Genomic DNA, 19783 nt, shown 5'->3' on the forward strand with positions numbered 1-19783 from the left:
CTCTCGGACCATAATTTTCTCTGGGTATCTGCTCAGGGGTGGAATTTCAGTGTCATATGTTAGCTCAAGTTTTAGTTTTTTAAGGAACCACTGTGCTGTTCTCTGTAATGGCTGTACCAACTTACAGTCCCACCAACAGTGTAGGAGGGTTCCCTTCTCTCTACGTTCCCTCCAGCATTTATGGTTGACCACCCAAAAAGTGAAAGTGTTAGTTGGTCAGTCATGTCTGACTTTTTGAGACCCCATGGACTGTAGCCCTCCAGGCTCCTCTGTCCATGGGATTCTCCAGGCAAGAACACTGGAGAGGGTTGCCAGTTCCTTCTCCAGGGGATCTTTCCAACCCAGGGATCAAACCCAGGTCTCCTGTATTGCAGGCAGACTCTTTACCACCTGAGGCACCAGGGAAGCCCATTGACCACCTGAAACTATCACAACATTGTTAATCTGCTCTATGATAACATGAAAAAAAAATTTAAAGAAAGAAGGAAAGATCATTTGCGCAGCAGAGTGAAGGATGAGGTGGTGGAGAAAGGTGAGCTGTTGGAAAGGCATCGGGTGGTCTCTCTGCCCACCTTGATGAGCGGTGGGAAAGGGTGTGTGCAGGCGACAGGCACGTGCCCCTCCCGTAACACACCAGGAGCAGTGCTCCAGGAGGTCCTTCTGCACTGACCCCATGTGGACGCCAGTTGGACGTCTGACCGGCATGTCACACTGGACAAGGCCAGACACTCCTGACGGCTCCCCAGTCCCCACACCTGCCCATCTCCCTGTAGCCAGTCTGTCCAGCTCAGGAAACGGACATCAAGGTAGCACAAGACTCCAGGCCAAGTGCCTCCTCCTCCCTCCCCTCCTCCCTCCTCCTCTCCCTCCTCCCTCCTCCTGCTCCTTCCTCCTCCCTCGTCTCTCTGTCTCCTTCTGTCTCCGTCTCTCTGCTCCCATCCAACCCTTCAGCACGTCCTCCTGGCCCAACACTTACAACATCACCCGACTCTTCTGTGTCTGACCGCTCCTCCATCCTCATCCTTAGTCAGGGTCCCACCATCTCCTGCCCAAATAACCCTGGTTTCCTTCTCACTGCGTTCTCTATTTCCACTGTGGTGTTGTTGCTCAGTCGCTCAGGCATGTCCGACTCTTTGAGACCCCATGGACTGCAGCACGCCAGGCTTCCCTGTCCTTCACCATCTCCCGGAGCTTGTTCAAACTCATGACCACTGAGTCAGTGATGCCATCCAGCCATCTCGGTCTCTGTCATTCCCTTCTCCTCCTGCCCAGAGCCTCTCCCAGCATCAGGGTCTTTTCTATTGAAAAGAAAAGAGAAGCCCCTAGTCAGCCCCAATGACAGGACTGTTCCCCTGCCCTGAGAGCAGGAAAGCTACCTGGTCAGTCTGAGGCTCGGTGGACCTAGGGAGTGGGTGCCACTTACCAGGATCCAGAAGGGAGGCTTCATCAATTAGGTCCAGCCTGAGGGAGAGTCATATTTCATGACTAGAGTTTGCTAAGGGGGGAAGTCTACATCTCATCGCACAATTTATTCGCATTTCTCTCCAACTCTCATGACTTCTGAGAAGTCCCGGTTGGACAGTTTCGAGATTCAGAGGCAACCCTGACGCTCTCTCCTCCACTCAGGTCCTGGGGTCAGGAATGGTGAATGGAAGGTCAGAAGAGAAGCCGCTGTTTATCTGACTAAATGCTGTCCGTTCCCAGGCAACAGGGAGGAAAGGCTGATAAAGCACTCCTCCATCTGCCACGGGCAAATCCTTTAGCAGAAAGGTGTCTCACCATCCTTATTAATGAAACTCAGGGTCAGAAAATGGCCCAACATCCATAGCACAAGCTCCACTCAAAGCTTCCAAGCTGACTAAGCTTGCTTAGAACACATCATTGAATTAAAAAGGAAGATCAAGCACATTAGATGTTGAAAAAAGTTTTAGCTACAAAGGATAAGCACTGAAGTTTTTTAAAACCTGAATTACTAATAGATCTTTTTTCCTTCTTTGTTTCTTTTTAATTTTTTGTTGAACCATAGTTGATTTTTCTTGTGTTTATTTAGGTGTGCAGCAAATTGATTCAGTTTACATATATATATATATACATATACATTCTTTTTTGTACATTCTTTTTTATACATTCAGTTTATACATATAGGTAGATGCATTCTTTTTTGTAACCTTTTCCGTTATGGTTTATCACAGTAGGACTTTAGTTTATACAGTAGGACTTTGCTGCCTATCTCTCCTGCATGTAACAGCTTACATCTGCTCACCCCGCCTTCCCACTCCCTCCGTCTCCCAGCTCCCTGCCCCTTGACAGCCACAAGCCTGTCCTCTATGTCTGGGAGTCTGTTTCCATTTTCTAGACAGTTTCACTTGTGTCACAGTTTGGATTCCACATATAAGTTGGTATCATACGGTGTTTGTGTCTTTCTGACTTCACTCAGTATGATAATTGCTAGTTGCATCCAGGTTGCTGCAAATGGCATTATTTCATTCTTTTTATGACTGAATAGTATTGCATTACATGTATCTACCACATCTTCTTTACCCCATCATCTGCTGATGGACATTTAGGTTGCTTCCATGTCTTGTCTATTGTGAACAGTGCTGCTACAAACATAGAATTGCATGTATCAATTTGAATTATAGAAAGAAAAGAAAGTGAAGTCACTTAGTTGTGTCCAACTCTTTGTGACCCCATGGACTGTAGCCTACCAGGGTCCTCCGTCCATGGGATTCTCCAGGCAAGAATACTAGAGTGGGTTGCCATTTCCTTCTCCAGGGGATCTTCCCAACCCAAGGATTGAACCTGGGTCTCCTGCATTGCAGGCAGATGCTTTACCATCTGAGTCACCAGGGAAGCCCAACTTATAAACGTAGCAGTGCATGTACCATTTTGAATTATAGGTTTGTCCATATATGTGCCCAGGAGTGTGATTGCTGGATCATATTGGGGCTTCCCTGGTGGCTCAGAGGTTAGAGTGTCTGCCTACAATGCAGGAGACCCGGGTTCGATCCCTGGGTCGGGAAGATCCCCTGGAGAAGGAAATGGCAACCCACTCCAGTATTCTCGCCTGGAAAATCCCATGGACGGAGGAGCCTGGTGGGCTACACTCTATGGGGTCACAAAGAGTCGGACCCAACTGAGCGACTTCACTTTCTTTCATGGTAGCTCTAACAAGAGGTCATTTCTGATGTGTGATCCATGTTGTACAAACGTCAGCCTCCAAACAAAGGCCTATCAGACTTAGGAAGACATAAGCATTTAAAGGTTTGCAACACCAGTTTGGGGAAATCCCATGTAATTGGTGCTAAATTTTTTCCATCAATTCATTGTAACTGTGGGCAATGCGGAATGAAATTAGGAAATCACCTCTGCACCACGAAGCTTTTCTTAATGCCTGAAAAGCATAATTTACACTCTTGTGGCTTGATCTCTTAGAAATGTTCAAGGCAGTGAAATATCCACTTACACAAATGCCATGATTGATACGGGTCTCAGATTCCTAGCTTTACTCCATGGTAAAGATCTGCCAAGCAGGAATTGTGAGTTTGATCCCCAAGTCAGGAAGATCCTCTGGAGGAGGCAATGGGAACCCACTCCTGGATTCTTGCCTGGAAAATCCCATGGTCAGGGGAGCCTGGTGGGCTACAGCCCACGGGGTTGCCAAGAGTCAGATGCTGCTTAATGACTAAATAACAACAACAGCAAAAAGATCTGACTACTCCTAATAAGAGATGCTGGCTTGTACATCATTTCTAGAGTGAGACGAGGATGGCAGGTCATGCGTGTGCATGAAATACAGTCTGTGATCAGCACACCACAAAGCAAGGCCACTGGAGGGTGTGTTTGGGCAGGACCTCCCCTGCCTTTTGGACCCGGGGTCTGCAGTTAGCAATGAGTAGAAGGAAGACAGATGAAGTGCTGGGCACATGGTCAAGACATCACCTGCTCCCGGTCTTGGGGGATGGAGTCCATGGAGATGGGACCTGGCGTGGCCTCAGGCAGAGCAGACACTCTCAGATGGGCTCAGGGTATCGGCCCTTTCTCTGTGGCTCTCACTCTAGAGCATCAGTACCTCCATCCCAGGCTCTTCCAGCTTCTGGATGCACAGGCTTTTCTTCAATGCCTGCAGTAGACTCAAACTTTTCAGCTTCAACAAATCAAGCATTGATGTTTCTGAACTTGAAATACAGGTTTCAGTCTCATTCCAGCTTGACTTTGGGTATTTTCTGTGGCTGTTCCAATAAATTGCCACCAACAGGGTGGCTTAAAACAACACAAATGTGCTTATTATCTTACAGCTGTGCAGGTTAGGAGTCCTCTTGGGGGTCTCTTTTGGCTCAAATGAATGTGTCCACAAGGCTGCATTCCTCTCTGGAGGCTCTGGGGGAAAGTATTATCCATTCCCCTGCCTTTTTCAGCATCTAGGGAGCCCCTGTGCTCCTTGGCCCATGGCTCCTTCATCTTCAGAGTCAACCAGCAGTGGGCTGAGTCCTCCCAGACCATCACGCTCACCTGCTTCCAAGGTCTTATCTTCTCTGACTCATCCCACTTTTAAAGAACCTTGTGTTTACATGGGAGCCCATTAAGATAATTCAGGAAAATCTCCCTATTATAAGGGCAGCTATTTAGCAACCTTAGTCCCACCTGCAGCCTTCGTTCGCCTTTACCATGTAATGTACCTGTTTACAGGTCATGGACAACTTTGGGCGTCATCGTTCTGAGGTAGGAGATAGATGGGTCCCTGGACTGGATATCTGATGTTTGTTAAGTGAAATAAGATTCAAGCTTTGTTCTCACCCAGACAGTCCAAGGACAAAGCTAGTAGCAAAAGCTGAGCTCTGCTAAAGAGATAAAGCACCCACTCTTGAGGTCAAGGAAGACTTCTCTGTCTGCACATTCGCAGGAAAGGTTTTGAGGGGTCAAAATGGGAGGGTGCCCCACGCTGTAATGAGTCTGGACATGCACCCATAGGCCTCTAAGGTGGGATCCACCTTAGAAAAAAGTTGCACATGCATCTTGAGGAGGGGCCTAAGACTAGTCAGGTGTGGAGAAAGAAACAGGCTAATTGGTCATGTGTAGACAAAGACCCAGAAGGACTGTCCTATAAAGAGTGATGTAAATCACCTCTTTACTACGCTCCTTACCTAGGATGCCCACACTCCTCTCTGGCTGTGTATCTCTGCCTTGCCTCTGAAATAAATAAATAAACTGTTTCTCTGGGTGCTCACCCAGGTATTGTACTGTATCTCTAATAATAAACTTTGTATCTATTTTGCAGTTTTTGCCTCCTTGAAACATTCTTAGTTCCAGATGGGGTAAGAATCAGGAAACTTTGCTTCCAGCCTTTAGCCCCTGGTGGACTGGCAGTTAGGTTCCATTCCTGGACAGGGAAATAATATCTTGATTTAAGATAACTGTGTCTCTGAGAATAGTTCTCCCTACTACATTAACTAAACCACTAAGGTACCCCATACTCAGAGGACTTTTACACACATATACAACCTGCACACACACACACACACACACACACACACACACACACACACCCTAGCAATATTTCAGGCCTAAACTCCAAGACAAGGTGGTTAGCTGGCTCACTTGTCCATTGTCCAGCTCACTTGCCCACCACGCCCCAGCCAGTGCTTACTCTCCTTCTTATAACTTTGTGCCATGTAATCAGGTAACAGAGGAAGGCCAGGAGAGACCCCCACCCCCACCCACCATATCCTCCATCTGCCTGTTGTCTGTAGAAGACCTTAGCCAAAGAACAGATTTAATCAGAGACATAGAAAAATGCAGAAACAAATGGTCAAACAAGATAGAATAATAATAGTTGAGCCATTGAACAGTCAAAGATTTTTAGTTCCTCCTCAAGGTCTACAGAAAATATTCTGAGCTATATTCTTTCAGCTGTTTTGCAGATCCCAAAACCCCCACCATAGGGAACAAGTTAACTACGTGAAGAGCAGACTATAGCTGTGACATAAGATGCTGTAATTCTGAGAACCGGCCTCAAGAAAATGGAAACAACTCAATCCCGTAACTGGAGGCTAACTGCACTTGAAACCATCAAGATGACACTGATCATACCCCTGCGTGACCAATTTCAAGATGATTGTCAGAGCCGACCGCCCTGCTCAACATATAGACCCCCTCCATCCCCTCACCTATACACCCCTGAAACTCCCCCTTGAAAAGCTCTTTCCCCATATTAGCAATAGGGCATTGGCTCTGCCTCTGCCAGTCCATCAACACCCATGTGACCCTCCCTGGACTCCTTCCCGCCATGGCTAGACAAGTGTCAACCCAGGTAGATACGTAGCCCAGGTAGCCCAACCCAGGTAGGGCTGGTATGGACAGCCCTGTTTTCATTCCTCCTTCAGCTCCAGGGATGAGGCATTCTCTTTGCTGCCAGGGCCCCTCTGGGTGGCCTCTTGGACAAGACCAACATAACACACCAGTCCCTCTTCTGGCTGGCCCATGCTAGGTTATCAGGAAAAGTTTGTGTTGGTCAGTTCCAGCCTGGCTTCCTTACTGATGATGGCCGTAGGCTCCCTGGACTTTTCCAGGCCCCAAAGCCCAAGCATCTGGTTCTTCTGACTGCAGAGAACCCACTGCAGACCATCGAATGGTCTCATGAGCACACCCATCACTAGGGGCGAGCTCTCCCCTCCCCACTTAAGGGACGAGGAAGGGTGGGTGGAATGAAGGTGAAAGATACAAAATGCAGCAGTTCTCACCCAAGAAATCTCTTCACACATCTCTTTCTCCCCCTCAGATTCCCTAGTACATCCTTAAACTTAGATAGGAACTTAGGACTTGGGAAACATGTTTTTAAAAGACTGCCTTTTATAAATTCCATCTGGCCTCATAGGCTGTTTGGTAAATGATATCTATCAAAATGGAAAGTTTGTCAAATGTCAGTTTTAAGCCATGTGCTTTATTAAACATGCTGCACATATGTCATAAGTCAGGGAAATATGTCATAAACTCAGGAGGCAAGGGCTGCAGCAGGCACCTCGGATTGCCTGCCCAAATGACTCCCCATGCCCATTCTTGCCAGCAGAGTTCCACTTTTATTCCGCATACTCCCTGTAGTCTTCCAAGAGCCAGGGGGTGGGGCATTTCCCCAAATGGAAGGTGAGCTGTGCGCCGAATCCCATAGCCTTGTCTGTCCTTGTAATTGAAGCCAGCGTGGCACCCAGAACTGGTCCTTGAGTTGAAGAAGGCATCCACCAGGACTGGGGAAAATCTGCCAGGCTCTTCAAAGGTGTCAACCGGGGTAAACAAAACGTGGTCTACCTAGACAGTGGGATCTTATTCGATCATGAGAAGAAATGATATATGCCGTAACAGGGTGAATTTGAAAACAGTATGCCTAGTGAAAGAAGCCAGACATGAAAGCCGCTTCCTATACAGTTCCACTTACATGGAATAGACAGGTAAAGCAGATCTACAGAGACAGAAAGCACAGTAGTGGTCCTCATGGCCTGGAAACGTTAAGGGTGCCATTTGGGGTGATGAAAGCTTTCTGGAATGAGATAGAGAGGATGGTTGCACATCATGAATGTACTCAAGGCTAATGAATCATACAGTTTAAAATGTTTTAAATGGTGAATTCTGTTTTCTTTTTTTTTATGTTGGAGTGTTACTACACTTGGATTATCAGTAAAGAATCTGCCTGCAATGCAGGAGACATAAGAGACACTGATTCAATCCCTAGGTGAGAAGATTCCCCTGGAGAAGGAAATGGCAACCCACTCCAACATTCTTGCCTGGAGAATCCCATGGACAGAGGAGCCTGGGGGGATACGGTCCATGGGGTCTCAAAGAGCTGGACATGACTGAGCCACCGAACATTCACACACTTTGTTGACTCACAACTGTTGTGTTGGTTTCAGGTGTACAACAAAATGATTCAGGGATACATACACTATGTTGTGTGTGTTTGACTGCAACCGGAGGTGGGAGAGAACCAAGAGGAAGCAGGTGTTTTCCTGGTGTCCATGCGGCAGTGAAGGACAGCCATGTGACCCTGGGCACACACTGGCCTCCAGCCTGGTGACCGAGGGTGGCTGAGCGCAGGAGCAAGGCCCTGAGCCGTCACACTCAGTTCTGGAACACCCCACCTCTGGGTTTCGTATTGTGGAAGATACTTTTTAATGTGCTATGTAAAGGCAGATCTCCTTGGAATAATTACCATTTCCTTTTAGACTGCTACACAATTTCCTTCTCAACTAACTGATGATCTTAGCAAATACAATTTGCTGAGAAACATTCCCTTCAGTTCCCAGAGGACACAATACTTCTTTCCAGTCCCCTTGAGAAAGTCTCTACCCAAGCAGCAGAACTAAAGAACAAATTTGATTTCACCTCCATCCCAGATATGATTAAACTAATTTCGTTATGGAGGGAGTGTGGGAGGGGTCCAGGAACCCAGGAGCTGAACGAGGGTGGTGAGGCTTAATTTCTTGTTTATGTCCCACAGCCTCTGGACATTTCTGAGGTCCTTCAAGGGTATGAATACATCCTGCAGAAGTCATGGTGTAAATGGTACCCTTATGGCTCCAAAGAGTTCAATGTGGCTGATTCATTGCCCAGGTTAGGGCATAAACTCTCAAAGAAATCCTTCTCAATGCCCAGAGGCTGCAAGCTGAGAACTAAAGCTATTTATTCTGCCTACATCTTCCCAACCATCTCTCCAGTCATCCCTCTATTCAGTGACCTCCACGATAAAATTAGTTTGATGTCATTTAAATTTGGAAATCAAAGTTAAGTTTGCAACTTAGGGTGAGACTCTCCAACAAGGGAAAGAAAAAGAAAAAAAAAAAATCTGATCCTGTGGGAATTCACAGGAACTGGTTCTAGGAGTGTGATGGTCTGGAAGATCAGCAGTGAACAGAAAGGAAGAAAAGCTGGTCTGAGAGGAGATGATAAGAGATCAGTGGAGTCCTGCCGTGGCTGATAAACCTGCCCTTGAAGGATTTTTGGAGCAGCTCATTTTGCCCGGAAGGGCCCAGGGAAACACGTAGAGTTCCCAGGAGGTGAGATTCCTCATGATTTTATTTTCTTCTTTCTGTTTTTCTAACCTGCTGGTGTGTTCCACAATCAACACGGATTGTTTTCCAAATAAGAAAAACTTACTTTTAAGCACATTTTAGATTCACACTGTCTACTAGGTAAGGGGAAAATAACTTTCAATGGGCGTTTGGATAAGAAAGGAAAATTCTTTCATATCTTTTTGTGTTTTTTAACTTTTTTTTTTTTAGCTTTTTCTAGCACGTTTTAAGATGCGCAGATCATTGTGGGCGTGTTTTTCTGGAATGTGTGCTTTCTCAGGGCAGCAAATGGATCCCCCAGGCAGCTTTGCCCACAGCTTGCTGCTTGAAGCCTCCGTGGAAATGGGTGTAAAACATTTGCTTTATCTAAACGGACAGTTTTCAGCCCACTGAACAAAATCAGGGAAACACATGCTTCAGAGTTTGATGCTTAGCTAAAACCATAAAGTTACTGGGTGGAGAAGGAGGATATTGCCCTTTTTTTGCATTCAAAGTGAAAGGGAAAGTCTCTCAGTAGTGTCTGACTCTTTGCGACCCCATGGATTATACAGTCCATGGAATTCTCCAGGCCAGAATACTGGAGTGGGTAGCTTTTCCTTTCTCCAGGGGATCTGCTCAACCCAGGAATCGAACCAGGGTCTCCTGCATTGCAGGCGGATTCTTTGCCAGCTGAGCCACAAGGGAAGCTCCTTTTGCATTCAAAGTACCTGCAATTGGAGCTATTTACTTGATAACAGTGTCTCAGCAGTTCTGGTTGAGAGAATTGTCCACGAACCCCTTACAGCCTCTTTAATCACAAAGCAGAAGAGGAGGACCACAGGGTGACTGGCTACGTGAAGATGTTCACATTTAGCATCTAGCTTTGCCAGAGAATTCCTTCTTCAATTTACTGTAAACAAAAATGCCAGCCACACCCTGCCATAAAAAATCCCTCAAGCTTTGACTCCACTCTGCACAGTAGGAAAGATAAAGTCCCTTTCTGCCTGCCAAGTATTTTAAGTTTCCTTGAAAACTTGGAAATGAGCAGATTGTCATAGCTGTCCAAAACCACCCATATGAACAAACACTTTGTGTGTAAAAATAACTAACCAAAATAATAACGATAATAATAATAAGGCTTAAATACAACATCTGCTTAAGAATAACCTCTCCAGAGGACCTCCTCCCAGAATGGCTTGTGGGGGAACTGGCAAGATCCCAACCACCCACCTAGTCACCCACCTGGAGAAACTTAATTAACAGAGTGTGAATGTATGTAAAATTTCAAAGCTGTTGATCTCAAATCTGAGAGTCTTGCCACTCCCCACCACCATTAACACCCACCTCGGGCTGTGTCTTCATGGACTCACTTTCACAAGCAAGAATGCAAAGCCCTGATCCCATCCCAGGCCTCTCTCCGGGGGCTTCCTCCTTTGTCAGTCACACAGCCTGTAGGGAACTGAGAGGTTTGTACCCTCTCGAGTAGATTGAACTGTGTCCCCGAAATCCATTCCAAGTCTTAACTCCCAGTACCTGTGGATGTGGCTCTAATTGGAAATAGGGTTTTTGCAGAGGCAAGGACTTCAAGTGCGTGCGTGCATACCTGCTCAGTCATGTCCAGCTCTGTGTGACCCCACGGACTCTAGCCTGACAGACTCCTCTGAATTCTCCAGGCGAGGATACTGGAGTGTGTTGCCGTTTCCTAGTCCAGGGGATCTTCCCGACCCAGGGACTGAACCCGGGTTTCCTATGCCTCCTGCACTGACGGGCAGATTTTTTACCACTGCGCCGCCTGGGAAGGACTACAAGATGAGCCCAAACTGGACTTAGGGTGGGCTCTAAGGTGACAGAGGGTGAGGGGGCTGGATGGCATCACCGATGCAATGGACGTGAACTTGGGCAGACTCTAGGAGATGGTGAGGGCCAGGGAGAACTGGCATGCTGCAGTCCATGGGGTCACGAAGAGTCGGACACGACTTGGCGACTGAACCACTAAACCCTCCGACTGTTGTCCTTTAAGAGAAAGGAGCAGAGATTGAAGACAGAGAAACAGAGGAGAAGCTCCAGGGGGAGGGAATGTGGAGACGGAGGCAGAGAGCCAAAGAATGTGTCTACAAGCCAGGGATGGATGGCTGCCACCGGAAGCTGGGAGAAAAGTGTAAAGTGGGTTCTTCCTCAGCCTCCAGAAGAAACCAGTCCTGCCAGCACCTTGATTTTGGGTTTCCAGACACCAGAACTATGAAAGAGTGTATGTCTGTTCTTTTAAGCCACAGAGATTGCGGTAAGTTGTTTTGCAGCAAACTCAAAGAGTATATTCAAAGAAGTGAACACATCCTCCTGACCTAGAACCTGATGGTTCAGCCATGGTCTCCAAACCCTGGGTTATCGCTCTTTTTAGCCGCCAGCTCCACCCACAGCTCAGCCCCCTCCTTCCATCCCATGCTCAGGCCTCTTCTGCTGAGCTTCTCCTACCCACTGTCCTAAGCTTTGGCTGCTTCAGAATCACAGGGAGAGTTTTTAAACAATCCAGACACCAGGGCCTCACCAAAGATCCAAGATCGATTAAACAAGACTGTATTGGGGTGGAGATGAGGGTGAAGCCTGAACACCTGAATTTTTTAGCAGCCTCCAGTGATGGTAAATTTCAGCCAAAGTGCAGGAGCCCCTACCAGGCCTGGGACCTCCAGCTGGCATCTCCCCAACCCCCCCCCCACCTACTGCCCACTGGGCTCTCTTCCACAACCACTCTGATGTGGCTCCCAGCACCCATAAGCCTCAAATTTTGAGCCTGCTTCAAAATCTCCTGGGTAGTCTATCTAAGTGCAAATCCTCAAGCTTCTACCCACAAAGACAATTCCATAAATCCAGTTGTAGGTCCAAAAATATGAGTTTTTAGCAACCTTGAACTTTGTTGAACCTTAGAACCTCCTTAGGAGCTTTACCAAGAAAAAAAAAAAGACGTGTCCAGTTGAATGAAAAATTCTGGGGGAAACACACAGGCATCAGAATTTTAAAAATTTTCCAGCTGCTTCCAACATTCAGCCAAACTAGAGATCCACTGTCTCAGGAAGGGCCTACAGAGAACCAGCTGTAGTGATGGATAAAATAGATGGTTCATGCCCCGCTGGAGGATACCATCTGGTGGGGAGATGAGGCAGATATTATTAATCATTTAAATCCACAAATAAATAAGCAATTCTAAAGTGCAGTGAGTTCCATGATGGAAAAGAATGCAGTTGTGTAAGACAGACTGATGTGGTATCCTGGATTGCCTCTCTGAACATGAGTTGGAGACAGCAAGTGGAGTGTGGGGACCAGCCCATCCCACGTAGAGAAAGTATGTGCAAAGACCCTGGGGTGGGGACATTTCAGGAACCTAAAGAAAGCCTGAGTAGCTGAAAGGCCATTAGCAAAGTAAAGGAATGGGAATGACCTTTACTCAGAAGGGAGAAAAATAGAAGAGGAACAGGTTTGAAGCGTGAGGGGTGAAGGTAGATCAAGCTAGCTATGTGGGATGTGCTAGGTCTGAGCTGTGTGAGTTACCCACATTGGTGTTGGAAAATCACAGCAGTGAATTCAAAGAAATGAATACTCTCTGCTGACATAGAGAGGCTAGGGTGGTAGGGAACCTGTCTCAGGCTGCCGTTAACAGAGTACTGCAGAGAGGGGCCTTAAGCACCCGATGCTCATTCCTCACAGTTCTGGAGGGTGTTATTTGCTCACATGGAGAAGGTGGCCCTCTACAAGCCGGGAAGGAGATTCCTCCTGAAACTGAGTCAGCCAGCACCTTGATCCGGACTTCCAGCCTCCACGAAGTTGCTGTGTGCTGTTCACTCAGCCCAACCTTTTCCCTAGTCCTCCTTTCCACCTGATTAGCTGTGATTTGTGCTTCAGAGCTCAGCACAGGAGGCCCTCACCCTGAAAATGCCCCTGGGTTCCATGCTGACACTTCTCTGTGCCTATGCAGGTCTGGGCGTACAGCTGTTCTTGAGTCAAACACTTTCCCCAGGGATCTGGCTCTCTCACCAGAGGGGAAGTAGTCACAGGCTGGACTGTGTCTCTTTCATCTTGTATCCACACCAGTCCAGTGCCTTTCTTGCAGGAAGTAGCCAATCAGTGATTGAATCAGTCATGGGGGACACCAGGTATGTGCGTGCTATGTCACTTCAGTCCTGTCTGACTCTCTGTGACCCTATAGCCTGTAGCCTGCCAAGCTCCTCTGTCCATGAGATTCTCCAGGCAAGAATACTGGAGTGGGTGGCCGTTTCCTCCTCCAGAGGATCTTCCCGACCCAGGGACCAAACCCAGTCTCCTGCACCTGCTGCATTGCACTCGGATTCTTTAGCACTGAGCCACCAGGGAAGCCCAGTCAGGTATAAACCTTTGTTTTAAAAAAAGTGCCGTTTCTGAAATAGATACATGTCTATGCACAAACTGAATCACTTTGCTATACACCAACAACTAACATAATGTTGTTACTCAACTATACTCCAGTATAAAATAAACAGCTAAAAATTAAAAAAAAAAAAAAAACTATTCCAATTCAGCAAATGTCTTAGTATTATCCTTTGGCCATTTGAATACAGGCACTTTACAGTTTAGCTTTTCACATGCCCGTGTCCAGGAGGAATATGATCCAGAATTGACCAAAGGCCCTTGAAAAACCTACATCACACTTGATTGATTTTTGAAATGTGCTATCAGATGCCTAATTTATTGCACATTGACTTTGGGACTGAGATATCCAGTAAAACATGTTTTAAATCTGACCATGATAGTGTGCGTGTGTATGTGTGCGTGTGTATGTGTGTGGTCAGTCGTGTCCAACTGTTTGTGACCCCATGGACTGAAGCCTGCCCGGCTCCTCTGTCCATGGGATTCTCCAGGCAAGAATCCTGGAGTGGGTTGCTATTTCCTCCTCCAGGGGATCTTCACAACCCAGGGATCAATCCCGCGTCTCTGGCATCTGAATTGGCAGGCAGATTCTTTACCACTGGGCCACCACACCATGATAATACACCCTTGTTATAAGCTTAAATAATGTAACAAATATAAAGATGCTTCCAGATATGTAAGCACTGATATAAACATAGCAAATCGTCACTAAGTTTTTGTCCTCGGTGTTATTGAAGGGTGCTTCCTGTTGTATCCCCCAGCAAACCAAGTATGTGGGAGGTGGAAAATTGTTATGGTTCTTCCAGGTGGCGCTAGTGATAAAGGCCCCATCTGCCAGTGCAGGAGACATAAAAGATGTGGGTTTGATCCCTAGGTCGGGAAGATCCCCTGGAAGAGTACGAGACAACCCTCTCCAGTATTCTTGCCTGGAGGATCCCATGGACAGAGGAGCCTGGTGGGCTACGGTCCATGGGGTCGCAAAGAGTCAGACACGACTGAAGTGACTTAGCACGCATGCACTCCCTTCATTAGCATGGGGCTCACGCGAGGAATGTCAGTGTTCCCAATCTCCATCTCCATCAAAACTAAATGGGGCCTATGTTTTCTGCCTTATAGGGTTGGGGTGAAAATAAAATGTTAGTGTCTGAATAAAGCCTAGAGCTCCAGAAGAGAATGGTGTTGGTAATGGTGCCAGAAGGGGATAGCACTGGGGTGCTGGTTTGGGGGGTGGTGGTGTTAATGATGACGCTGGTGGCAATGCTGGTGATGGTGATGTAAAGGTGAGGATGGTGCTTGTGATGGAGGCATTGGGATACTGGGTCTGAAAGCCTTCAGATGGCCTAGCAGGGCTCAGTACCCTGCTTGGAGAGAAGGTGACCAGTAAATGGATTTTGATTGAATAAATGAAACAAGTGGCTTGGGAGTCCTTTAATTCCACTACACTTTGTCAGTCACAGTGTTAAATTCAACAGGCTGAAGAGACAAATATCACATGATATCATTTATATGGAAATCTTAAAAAAAAATGATACAAATGAACTTGTGTACAAAACAGAATAGATCCACAGACATAGAAAACAAACATGATTACCAAAGGGGGAATAAAGGGAGGGATAACTTAGGAATTTGTGATTAATATATACACACCACTATATATAAAATATGTAAACAACAGGGACCTACTATACAGCACAGGGAACTAAACTCATTATCTTATATACTAAGTACATTATCTTCTGTTATAATAACCTATAACAGGAATGAGTCTGAAAAGAATATATATGTATGTATATATATTAATATATATGAACACGTATATAGCTGAATCACTTTGCTTACAATTGAAACTAACACAACGTAGATTAACTATACTTCAATTTTAAAATGCTTTTAAAAGGAAGAAAGAAAAGAAAAATTCAATAGGCTCAAATGATGTGTAATATTTTGAGAGTCCAAACTACATTATAATCTATGTGAAGAAGCCAAGATAGGTTTTCCAGAACCTGATTTTCCTAATAAATAATGAAAACTTCAACTAAAATCTGGTTTCAGATATTTTAGATGTTTGATGTTTTGCCTTCTCTTTTCTCTTTTGCCCAGGCATGAGCTCACCTTGTTGTATGAGCCTGATTTCACAGTTCAGAGGGCTTTCTGACACTAACCTAGTTGAGATACTCAGTTACTCCCTTCCCAGTTGCACTTGAATTTTATAAGACAGAAAGGATCTTGAAGAAACCATTATTTTCCCTTGAGCTCCACTTGGAGCAGGAACTAGAATAAAGGTCCAAGCTCAGTTCTAAAATTAGAATTCGATATGTTTAATTAAATCAAGATTTTGGCAAAGAATTGATTTCAACTCAAAGTTAAACTCTGAGCATAAACAAGAAGTCGCCAAAAGCATGTGACTCCTCCTTGACCAGATGGTGGGGTCACTGTCCATGTCTGTGAATCAGATGTAGAACCGTGCTCCACCAGCTGGTTTTTCTCAACCAAACGCCCACACCACAACTTAATGGTCAGCCGCTAGACTCCCGCCCCTCACCTCCCTTCCAGCAGCCCTAGCCAGTGATGTCCAGACTCATTCTTCAGATACTTATGTGAGAGCAAATCTACATCAAATCCAGATGAGAAAAATATGCCTGAAAGAGAAGGAAATAATTTAGTGAGACACTTGAAGACTTAAACGCAAATGTGTTGATATTAGTCTCTGCATACAAATTATAATAGTCCCAAGATACCTACATGAGCATTATACTAACGCATCCACACACCCAGGGCATGGAACTGTAAGACAGCATCATAGCATGTGATCCACTGTCAAGTACAGAATAAATTAGATGTGTTTGTGTGGCATTTATACATAGGGTTTTCTTAATATTGAGATCTCATTGCATATGTATAAATATTGTGTGTTGTCAACTGATTTCCTCGAAAACGCTTGTTATTTTTTGCTGCTGTTCAGTTAGTCATGTCCAACTCTTTGTAACCCCATGAACTGCAGCATGCCAGACTTCCCTGTCCTTCACTACCTCCCAGAGTTGCTCAAACTCATGTCCAATGGCATTATTTAAATCAAGACCATCAGACTGGGTTGCAGAAAGAGACCAACCTTCTAAATGCGGGGAGAACACTATATACAGACAGAAATCTCCATGAAGAACCAAGGAAATCATAACCAAAGTCACTTAATTGAAAGTTCATCCTTGAGAAATGAGTCTAATTTTGAATTTTGGTTACATCAGTCCTCTCTTCATTTACTCCTTCACTAATCATTTCTTGAGCACCTACTGTGTGCCAAGCACCATGCTATCAATAGTATAATTCTTCTTTCAGCATTTGTTACATTCTAAAAGAACTTCATGCAAAGATTGAACTAGGACTTCCTTGCTAATGCAGTGGGTAAGAATCCAGTTGCCAAAGTGGGGGAAACGGATTCGATCCCTGGCCCGGGAAGATTTCTCGTGCAGCAGAGCAACTAAGCCCGCATGCCACAACTACTGAGCCTGTGCTTCACAACAAGAGAAACCGCCACCATGAAATGCCCGTGCACCACAACGAACAGTAGCCCCTACTTGCCACAACTAGAGAAAGCCCTCGCAAAGCAGCAAAGACCCAGCTTAGCCAAAAAATAAATAAATAAAATTGATTTTTTAAAAAAATTTAAGCTACTTGTTAAAAAAAAGAATAGACTATAAAATGTGATTAAGACCAAGTTTCTCTCTCAAAATCTCATTAAGCAAAGCTACACTATGAAGTCACATGTGGAGACATCTTTGACACTCTTCACTTTCCTAGTTTGTAATATTAAGTATAGATGTGCAGACACATGTCCTTTTGTCTAAAAATGACATCATTTGCTTTGATGAGAGACAATTTTAGGAGCACCACCAACCCTGATGCCCTTGGAATTTTGTGTCTCTTCTCACCTGTTGGAATGCAATCCCCTCCAAACTATTTCCCCCCTCCCAAATATTTCTCTTCAGACATTCTGGGCTTAATCATATCTAAGAAATAGAGCTGAAAGAACTCACAAATAGTCAGGAGTCTAAAATCCAGATTTGTCATCTTAATTCTGCTACTTACTCTGCTGAGACCTTGTAATGAGGGTAATTCCTTAGAGAAGAGATTTCCCACCTTAGAATGATATCCTGGGATCTATCACTGGGGTATCAGGTAAGACAAGAACCAGGAATGATTTTTCACCACTAAACTGGTGCGTGTCTGCAGTTGATGTGTTCAAGCTGAGGCACACAGTTCATTACCAGTCTCTCCAGAGGCTGGAGCAAGGCTCTGGGAAAACCATCACATTTCACAAGTCACAGAAGTCCTAATTCATTCCAGATCAGCCATTTCAGGCCTGGGAATAGTTCCTTTGGAAACATCATTTTGAAAGGGAAGGGAAGTGATGCATCCATGAAGATGCCCACCCCAGCTGTCATCCAGGAAGTCATAGCTTGTGAACATCTAATTGAAACCAAGTCCCCCTAAAATCAAGTTCCCTTGCTGAGTTTATGAGGAACTGTTCTTTCTAAAATTTTATTCCCTTCCCTGTCTGGTTCCTATTCCCCTCAAGACTGAGGAATATCAAAGAAAAGAGGGAGTTGAACCCAAAAAGGACCCAGTAGGGCCCTTCTGGGTACAAAATCTCCCTCCCTCATTTCTTGTTTGCAGAAAGCATGGCTTTAGTCTCCTGGGCCTTCCCCCAAGTTCCAGAGAGCAAGCTCAAACAGTCAGTGATGCGGACAATGCTGCTGCTGCTAAGTCGCTTCAGTCGTGTCCGACTCTGTGCGAACCCATAGACGGCAGCCCTCCAGGTTCCCCCATCCCTGGGATTCTCCAGACAAGAACACTGGAGTTGGTTGCCATTTCCTTCTCCAATGCATGAGAGTGAAAAGTGAAATTGAAGTTACTCAGTCATGTCCGATTCTTCGCAATCCCATGGACTGCAGCCTATCAGGCTCCTCTGTCCTTGGGATTTTGCAGGCAAGAATACTGGAATGGGTTGCCATTGCCTTCTCTGATGACAACAATAGACTCATAGGAATCCTAGGCCCTACTAAAGGGATGTACATAACGATCTAACACATATCTTTGGGTTGTTCTGCAGAAACTGAGAGCCCCCACCAAGCGGAGGATGGTGACTCCATGCTGACCACAAGCACTTAGACCTCAGCCTGGTTGGAACCAGAAAACTGAGATTCCTTTAACATCATCCTGTTAAAGGAATAACCTCACCACCAACCAATCAGAAGAAAGCCCTTGAGCTTTTTAAGCATCTGTTTCACGCAGCTGTTCCTTAACACTGTTTCCAAAAACTCCTGCTTGAAAGCCATCTGGGAGTTCAGGTCTTTTGAGCATGAGCTGCCCGTTCTCCATGTTTGGCGCACTGCAAATCAACCCTTACTTTGCTGCAAACGTCTGCTTGTCAGATTTTGGCTTTCTGTGTGGCGGGCGCATGAGCCCTGATTGGGTAACACAACCATTGGTTAAATTCTTCATTCCAGCACAGTGCTGCCAAGATTTGGTGAATTTTAAGGCCACTTAGCTTCTCACACTTACAGAAGCCCTCAGGTTCTTGCTTCTGTACATACTGTCCTTACTAACATCACATTCACTCTAAAAGGAGCCTCAGCATCTTCCTCATTGACACATGCATGTGCACACGTGTACAGACACATGCACACAGCTTCCAAGCATGCATCAGAGAGTACATACAACAGCAGTTACAGAAGACTGACATGGGTGGGGAAGGGCCGATGTGGGGAGAGTCTGACCACAGTCACAGGGCCAATTTTGAGTCATCCCCGCTTTGAAAATACCTATGGCCAACTGCCACACTACTGAGGAATGTCTGCTCAGTCCTGTTGTGTTTTTGTCCATTCCCATCTGACTTCCTCAACCCCACCCCTAGTGTTGCACCTCCTCCCAGTCTGAAAATATTTCCCCCATTACTCCGGGACTCACCCCCCTTCTACAGTCGAATTCTGATCCCATCCTTCTCTGTGCACCCGTGTCAGCAAGGTGCCCAGCAAAATGCAAGGTTCTTCCGTATACAGGATCCACCTGATAGCAACAGTGCCTATTCCTCCTTTACACGTGTCCCATGGAGCATTGCTTACAATTGTGAAATACTGAAAAGAACTCAAATGACCAATATTGCAAACATTTGAAAATAAATCACACTTTGTTGTCATTTTTCAGTTGCTAAATCCTGTTCAACTCTTTGTGACCCCGTGGACTGCAGCATGCCAGGCTCCTCTGTCCTTCACTATCTCCTAGAGTTTGCTCAAATTCATGTCCATAGAGTTGATGGTGCCATCCAACCATCTCATCCTCTGTCATCCCCTTCT

General features: G+C 45.7%; 1 non-coding gene across 1 annotated transcript; it reads left to right on the plus strand.

Annotated features, from left to right (window-relative positions):
* The first annotated feature begins 2951 nt into the window (after positions 1 to 2951).
* On the plus strand, positions 2952 to 3023 carry TRNAC-ACA (transfer RNA cysteine (anticodon ACA)). Its single transcript has one exon. It is a non-coding gene; the product is annotated as a tRNA-Cys (tRNA).
* The last annotated feature ends 16760 nt before the right edge of the window (positions 3024 to 19783 follow it).

This window comes from Muntiacus reevesi, chromosome 1 (assembly GCF_963930625.1).
Source record: "Muntiacus reevesi chromosome 1, mMunRee1.1, whole genome shotgun sequence".
NCBI classification, from domain to species: Eukaryota; Metazoa; Chordata; class Mammalia; order Artiodactyla; family Cervidae; genus Muntiacus; species Muntiacus reevesi.